Below are 7,855 nucleotides of genomic sequence, written 5' to 3'. Positions count from 1 at the left end.
AGCCTCGGTGCTTTGCTGCCAGGCTCTGCTGAAGGTTCCTCCACTTGCCCAGGCACCTGCAGCCCACACTGGTGATTTCCCAGGGGGGTGATTTCCCCCTCACTGGGAGACAGTAGCAAAGGCACCCAAAGCCTGGATGCCAACCTGAATGTTCTTTGACAGCCTTATTTGCAAGCCAAAAGGCTGTGTCACTAATTAGGAAAAGAAGCAGCTGGCTAACACCTCACTGCAGTTCCCTGGCTTGTTAAAGGTAGCAATTAAATAATATATCATTAATAGAAAATACAACCAGTACATTAACAATTATGACAAGTGGAAAACTGACCAAGGAGGAGCTGAGTGGAACCAGGAAGAAAGTCAGCAGAGTCAGGAGCAAGGAAGTAGTAGTCAATACACACAAAAGGCAGACACACCAAAAACCTTTCATTTGTTTTTTGAGAAGTTTGAAGAGTGGGTTGGTTGATTTGGTTTCCTTGAAATGCTGATGCAGAAAGGCAAGCACTGATAGTTTTTTTTCTTAAGTAGTACAAATATCAAATAAGGCTGGGAATGTTTTTTCCAGACCTGTGGAAATGGTATTAATTTCTATAGACAACAAGCACTTTAAAAACTACAAGCATGGGTGGTTCAGAAGCCATGGAGCACTCAGACTTTTGTAATATATACTGGAATCCCATGGAAACTCCACAAATCTGGAAAAACTGTTACCGTTCTATTAAAGACAAAACTTTGAGGGTCGTCTCAGCACAAGCCTGGGCAAAATCAGGATAAAGAATTGCTGCTATTAGGACCAAGGAAAGAACCTGAAGGGAACAGGAAAAGAGTTAAATGCAACAAACACAACTTATATTTACAACACCTTGGTAGTGCAGAGCCCTATGCTGAGCTGCCCCTGGTGTGGTAGCACAACCCCCCACAGCCGAGCCCCTCATACCACCACGCCTGCTCTGCTCGCCCCTGCTCTGCCTCTCACCTTGTTTTCTGCTGTGATTTAACCATTGTTTGAGGTTCACTTGAACCAGCCCCATCATGGAGCCAAGGGTGGGGTGTGAACAGCTTCAGACAAGTGATTCCTTTGTGGTTCCTTTGTGGTTCCAAGTGATTCCTTTGTGGTGTTGTCTCTCCTTGCCTCCCGACTGAGGGATGTCTGTCCCACCCACTGTCCTGAGAGGCCAATGCCCCCATGCTGGCCAGGGGCTGAGGAGCCCGAGTGAGTCTATTTTGAGGAGCCAAATGCTTGAAATCAGGTTTTGAATTGAAAAACTTACACTCCATAATCAAAAAAACAGGTCACCTGCCCAAAACCTGTCACCAGAGAACAAGCCCTGACAAGAACATTTCCAATGGGGATGTTCCTGCCTCAGGAAACAGAAAGCCACACAAAGTGCTCTTTTGAGATTTTCGAACCAAAGTCTATCAGCTTGGCTAGAAGCTCAAAGAACAACCTACAAGTACAGTGGCAGAGAGGGTCCCAAACTCCTGCCTCACTCTCTTTGGATTTCTTGATCTCAGGTCAGTTGCTCACATCCAGGCACCAAAAGCCACCTGTGATCATCTTGGGATTGCCAGGTGTTACACAAGCCCTGGGGGAAACCTGTGCCTGGTGGTGTGCCCAGAGTCCTTTGAAACAAGTATGGATGAAAAGACACACTGTGACATGCAAAAAAAGGGAGTAACACACACTTGAATTTTCTCTTGCACTGGCATGAGAAAAAATTTTTGTGAAGTTAGCTGTAAGAAAACTGGGGCATATTTTGTTTGACATAGCCCAGGGAAACAAGGAATGCCAGGATTATATCCATTTGAAAGGATGAATCATAACTAACAAGCACTCACAGGTACAGAGCTAGGATGTTACAGCCGATCAAATGACTGGCAGAAGCAGAGTCTTAGCAGAGAGTGCTAAGAATAAAGAAGCTCTTGAAACTGAGAAAATTAATATATGCTCTATATATTTACTCTATTTTTAAATGTAATTATGGTATCATTAAGACCATTTTGCTGATCTATCGTGGCCCTACTAAGGGAGTACTTTAGTTTCCTTACTTCTTTGGCTTTTAATGCAGTAGTTTTGCTAGGAAGCCTCTGACAAGGAGCAGTGTGAATTCTTTGTGGGCAGTAGGAGCAATGCTGACACTTGCCCAGACCCAATGAGCTCCTTTGCAGCAGTAACCTAAAGCTGTCACTCCACTGGACAGTTGACCGGTATCACAATAAGCCCAACGTTGATGCAGAAAAACCCCCCTATATTGCCATGCAACAGACTTCCTATAGTAAAACAAACACCTTGCAAAAAGAACCCAGCGAGCGAGGGTGGTGACACCATCTCATGGTCACTGCAGAGCAAGGGGAACCCTGTCCTCCTCTTGTCATAGCAGTCCCAGGGCTCAGGGCTGTCACCACAGATTCAGATGCTTCACATGTGCAGGCACAGAGCCTGGGAAGCATCAGAAGAAGCTGACTGCTGCAGAAAGACAAATAGCCTGCGCTGCAAGTGCCCTGTGCCAAGATTTCCAGGCAAGCCTAAAGAGAACCACAGAAGGAGGGCAGGATTGGCTCCTGCCTGTGGTGGGAGGGACAATGAAGCCATATCACTGAGGCCAGGCAACTCTTACCTTCAAATGCACATCGAAACCTTCCCCAAAACGTGGCTGTTAAGTGCCTGCTCTGGCAAGGCTGGCAAGCAGGATCCTGGTTTGGCCACCTTCCCAGAAGTCCCAACTTGTGCTGGGTCATAGGGCCTCCTGACAACTGAGTACAGGGATGGAAAGTAACACTCTCTCCTCCTCTGGCTCTGGCTGGAGGGAGGGATGGCTGCTGGGCTGGCAGGAGGGGCTGAGCAGCAACTCCTTTTCTTAGTTGGGAGCTTTTAAATGAGCTGGAGACAATGAAATGCAACCCAAGGACAAGCTTGGCCACTTTCAGGGAGTCAGTTACAGAAAGGACTGGATTAAAAGAGATTTCCTTTCTGCTGCAGGGAGACAAGGAGGCTGGGAAGGAGGCACTAACAGTCAAGCTCTAGCTGCATTGCATTTCCTGATGGAGAAGACCCATTCCCAGCAAAGAAAAATACCCTGTACTTGCAGGACCATCCCTGGCTTCTCAGGGAGAGGAAGGACTTGATTTACCATCTGTGTTCAAATAATTACAAGTGGGAGAAGTGATGTTCCCCAGAACATACACCCATCTGTGAAATACATCAGTGCTTGAAAGGCAGAAATATTTGGCAAGTGATGTCTGTTCAGTATGTTACAGCTCTTTCTTAAAAGAAAACTAAACTAACTTGATCCTGACTCTGAAACTTGACAGTGATTCCAGTTTACAGAGGAGCCTCTAAGAGTTGAGATCCAAGTGCCTAAAAATAACATTTTTCTCCCTTTCTATTGATTTATTTTTAATTTTTGGAAGAGCATACAATGAGCTGTGATGCAAATGCCAGGTAACATGCAATTAGTCCCGAAGGCTCTGCCTACATTAACCAGCAGGCTGGATTGCTGTAGAGAAAGAGGATCAATGCTGAGGGCACCATGTCCATCCTTTAGTCATCCTGATAGGTTTTGTAGAGTTTGGATGCCCAGGATCCTTCCTGGGGTGCAAGATCACCCCAGCGGTGCTGGGGACACCATCTCAACTACTGAGCCCCATGGTGAGCCCTGGGCCAGCATGCCCTGGCCGAGCATCTGCTTCCATGCAGCTGGAGTTTTGTTCCCCATCACAGGAGGGAATAAATAAATACTTGTATCCAAAGCCTCATCAGATGTGCCAGTGCTTAGTTCATTAGCAGTAAGAGGCTTGTGAGTCTTAAATCAGTGATCCTGTTAGTGGAACCAGTATTAGGAACCTGCAGGAGTCCTGTTCCCTCTTGGAGCTCCCCAGTTTAAGGGACAGAAACCACAGGGTTTCCTTTTGGTTTCTGATTGGCCTGGCCAAGACCTAGTTAAGCCCTGCTGACTGATCAAATGATGGCCAGTTCAGGAGTGCACAGCTTTTCCTCCTCCATCACTGAGAGGAGCTCCATCAGCACATGATGCTCCCCGGCTGCGAAAATGGGGTTTGAACACCAAGAGACACTTGGGGAGCTTTGGGGAGAGGTGCTGAGGGATGTCTCCAAATGAGAGGAGGCTGTGCAACTTTCCCAGCTGAGGTGTGCTCAGAAAGCTCGTGGTGCTCCTGACCTGCCAGGCTGCCACTGCTGAGAGCCTTTCTTTGGAGCCGTGACCAGCAAGAGGCAGAAGGGGCGAGAGGTGGGAGTTGCTCTGAAAATCCCTCTGCGTGCAAAGCCAGCCCCGCCTGCGGCAGCTCACCCAGACTCACCGTCCCCAGTCCCTCTGCGGTAGCACCGAGCTTTTCCATGGCAAAAGCCACCGGCCGGGCCCCGGTCGGCAGGTGGCGGTGCGGGATCGGTCCGGGGGCCGCCCGTCCTCCCCCGAGCCCCGCGGGCAGGGACCCCCCGAGCCCCGGGAGCTGCCCCGAACCCCGCGGCGGGCGGGGGTCGAGCCGCGAGGGTCGTCGTTAAACCCGCTTTCCCCCGTATCTTGGGGCACACTGCCAGCAAAGCTGTTTCCCGGGGGTGCCAGACCCGAGGGCATCTCGATGGGCGGGAGGGACCTTCCCGGAGAGGGAGCGTGAGCGGCGGCCCCTCCAGATATCAGCTGTCTTGGCCCCGGGAGGAGGTTAAACAGGAGGATTTGCCCTGGCAGCCAAAGGAGTGGGACCTGACCCCAAAAAAGATGTCCACCCTGTGGGCCAAGGCAGCGGGTGAGGAGACAAGGACACCATCCCATGGGAAAGCAAGCTCAAACCCGTGCCGCCGATTCCCTCGCGAGGGGTGTTGGTTAAGGCAAAGCAAAGCAGAGATTATGCATTTTTCCACCACACAGGTAAATTCGTTCATCGCAGCTACTGTTGTCACAAAGAATACCAGAGGAATTAATGATTCATCACTTAATTTCCTCTTCCCCTACTCTCTCCACTTTCTTTTCCTTTAATAAACTGGTCTGGAGCCAACTGCAGCATCAAGTTAGTAATGACTTTAAGCACCATTTATGCTGCTACTGCAGCAATTTAAATTGTCACTTTCTATTAAAAGGTCTAACTCCAAATGGTTTTAGCTGAAAGCACTGGCACTGACAGTGCAATTAAATAGCGGAAGTCCTTTCTCAGGATGTCAGTGCAAATACGTTTTAAATAAGGGGTCAGAAGCACCTAGCTAATTTAAACTACAGTATAGTTTTCTAGGGAAGAATAATACCTGGTACAGGGCTTTCTTTTCCCCCATGCTGTGTGACGGTTTCCATTGCGATTGTAAGACAATTGAAGGAGTGATGTGCCAGAGGAGTCCAGCAGCCTCTGAAAACCTCTTCACAATAAACATGGGCAGTGCTGCACAAGCAAAAGCCATCATTTCTCAGCAGATACACACGAAAAGATATTCACCACGTTCCTAAAGGACTCTGATTTACAGTCTTGCTTTCCCCCAGACAGTTTGTAAGAACAAATCACTTTACGGGCATCCATTTGATTCTTTGTCTTGAGCTACACTGCTCATCTTTCAGAAACATACTATGGATGGTGTACCTTCCATCTCACATTCCCTTTATCTATGGTTCTGAATTAATTTATAAACCATATTGTTCTGTGGAAAAAGACACTCCTATGTACAGGATTTTTACAGCTCACCTGTAAAAATCACATCCCATTCCTCAACTGGCTGCAAAAAAAAAAAGGCACTTTTTTTTTTTGCAATTTCTGAGCAGCAGCTGCAGTGCCCATGCCAGGTTGTCCAGACAACTCCTCCTTTCCCATCTGCTCTGCCTCAGGATCACCTCCTCTCTAGGTCTGGTCCTTTCCTTCTGCACTGGGTGCACACTGGTCCTCCTTTAGCTAACACCTCTGGGCTCCTGATCCTCAACTCTACCCCACACATTAAGCGTTTTATTTTTTTTTTTTCATCAAAAATCCTTTTGCTGCAAGAAGGAAACTGCTACTATTTTACATGTAAAAGATGTTTAACATCCTAACTGAATCACAAAGCATGAGTATTATAAGTCATAGCATCACAAAATATGTGTTTTCTCATCTTGTGTTGGTTTTCCTTATTCCTTCAGAAGAAGCAGCCTGAAAGCATGGCCTTTTACTAGACATCAGATGGAATAACACCACTGCAGTCTTCAGCATCTGTGCCTTAAACAAGAAGCTAAAAAATACCTGAACAGCTTTAATGGTTCATATTTTATTTCAACAGCTTCAAAGTTTCTCCAATACATGACAGTGCCCCTTATGTTATGACCACTATGGTTTTCCTGAAGCTTATGACATCTGCCGAGAACAGATAAGTCATTACTTTTAAGCTCCCCCTGTCCCATCCTCAGTTGCTACAGTTACTGCTCTGGAGGACACAGAGAGACATCTTGAGATAAGTATCCCTAGGACAGCTATGGTTATGATATTTATGTCTACGCAACTACATTTCTAGCCACAGAGCACTCCACATTGTAGCACTTCACTGCAAAGAAAAAAAATGCAGTGGCAGATTGATTTATGGCTGGCCCTTACAAAAATAATATGCAAGGGAATGGGATCAAAAGTCCATTTCTTTACAGAATCATGGATACTACTCGGCTTTGTTTAAGAAAGCAAGAACAAGAAGAAAAATGTACTGGTATTCTAAGGAATGAAAGAAAGGTACTGCATAGTTGTAGAAGTGAATCAGGGGTATGTGCCATTAGGACTTTTTACTTATTAATTTTGTCATCATAAAAAGTCACATATTTTTTAAAATGAAAACTTTCAATGAGAAGATGCCACTTTCCAGTATCAGTGGAGCTCATGCTTTGTGAAGTGCTTGAACCCTGCCTCTCTCTAATATTTGTCTTCTGGCTCCTTTTTCTGTCTTCATCCTTGTTGGACACTCCTGGAGCAACCTGGACACTCCTGGAGCAACCTGCTCTCCCTGACCCTGCCCTGAGCAGGGGAGCAAGAGCAGATGATCTCTGAGGGTGCTGTCCCTCCTCAGTCCACCTGTAATTCTGCTTAACAAGCATGACAGCATGGTGTTTTTTTAAGACAACATCCCCTGCTGTTTCTTGGGTGTCCTGCACATGGGTGATAGGGATGGGCAGAGAACTGGCACTGGCACACAAAAGCAATGAGTTGCTTGGGCACAGCTTTGATCTCCTGAGGTGGTTACTGATTTTGTTTCCTTAGGGAAACATCATCCCCACACAGTTTTATACAGGGCAATAACTTGCCAGTGGGATAGAAGCAGCTTCCACAAAGGCCCCCACTGGCAGTGGGAACTGCAGGCAAAAAAACAAATAAAGGCAAAGGAGAAACCCCTTCTTCCAGAACTGCAAGAATCAGGAGCACATGTATGCATTTGGGAACCATACTGAGTATGTAAAAATGCTGTGCTCTATGTCTATTTTTAAACACAAGAAGCATTATACCCGACTTTTAAAAAGGGAACAGGTTTGTCAAGTATTACAAAAATAGCCCATTAAAATCATTAAAAATACACTCTTGGTTTGAATAAATTTTCTTCAGTATTCTAGTTTATCGAAGTAAGCTGAAACAAGCCTCGTTCAGACAATTATGAGATTTAAAGATATATATATCCTTTACTGTATTCTGATAACTTTTATGGTGGTGTTTTGGTGGTTTTTTTTATTTTCAGGATATAGAACGCATTTTAAACATTTTTTTTCTGATAGAAATATCTTTAAAAATTGGACTTTTATCTTGAGCTAAAGCTGAGATTATTGCAGAAAATAAGACTTTAAGGACTTCACTTAAGAGTTGGACTCAATGATCCTTCTGGGTCCCTTCCGACTCAGAATATTTTAAGTGATTAAAA

Source organism: Pipra filicauda, unplaced genomic scaffold (genome assembly GCF_003945595.2).
Source record: "Pipra filicauda isolate LSUMZ 115617 unplaced genomic scaffold, ASM394559v2 scaffold12_size5214236_pilon, whole genome shotgun sequence".
Lineage (NCBI taxonomy): Eukaryota > Metazoa > Chordata > Aves > Passeriformes > Pipridae > Pipra > Pipra filicauda.
The sequence above is the reverse complement of the archived record's forward strand: the minus strand, read 5'-3'. Positions refer to the sequence as shown.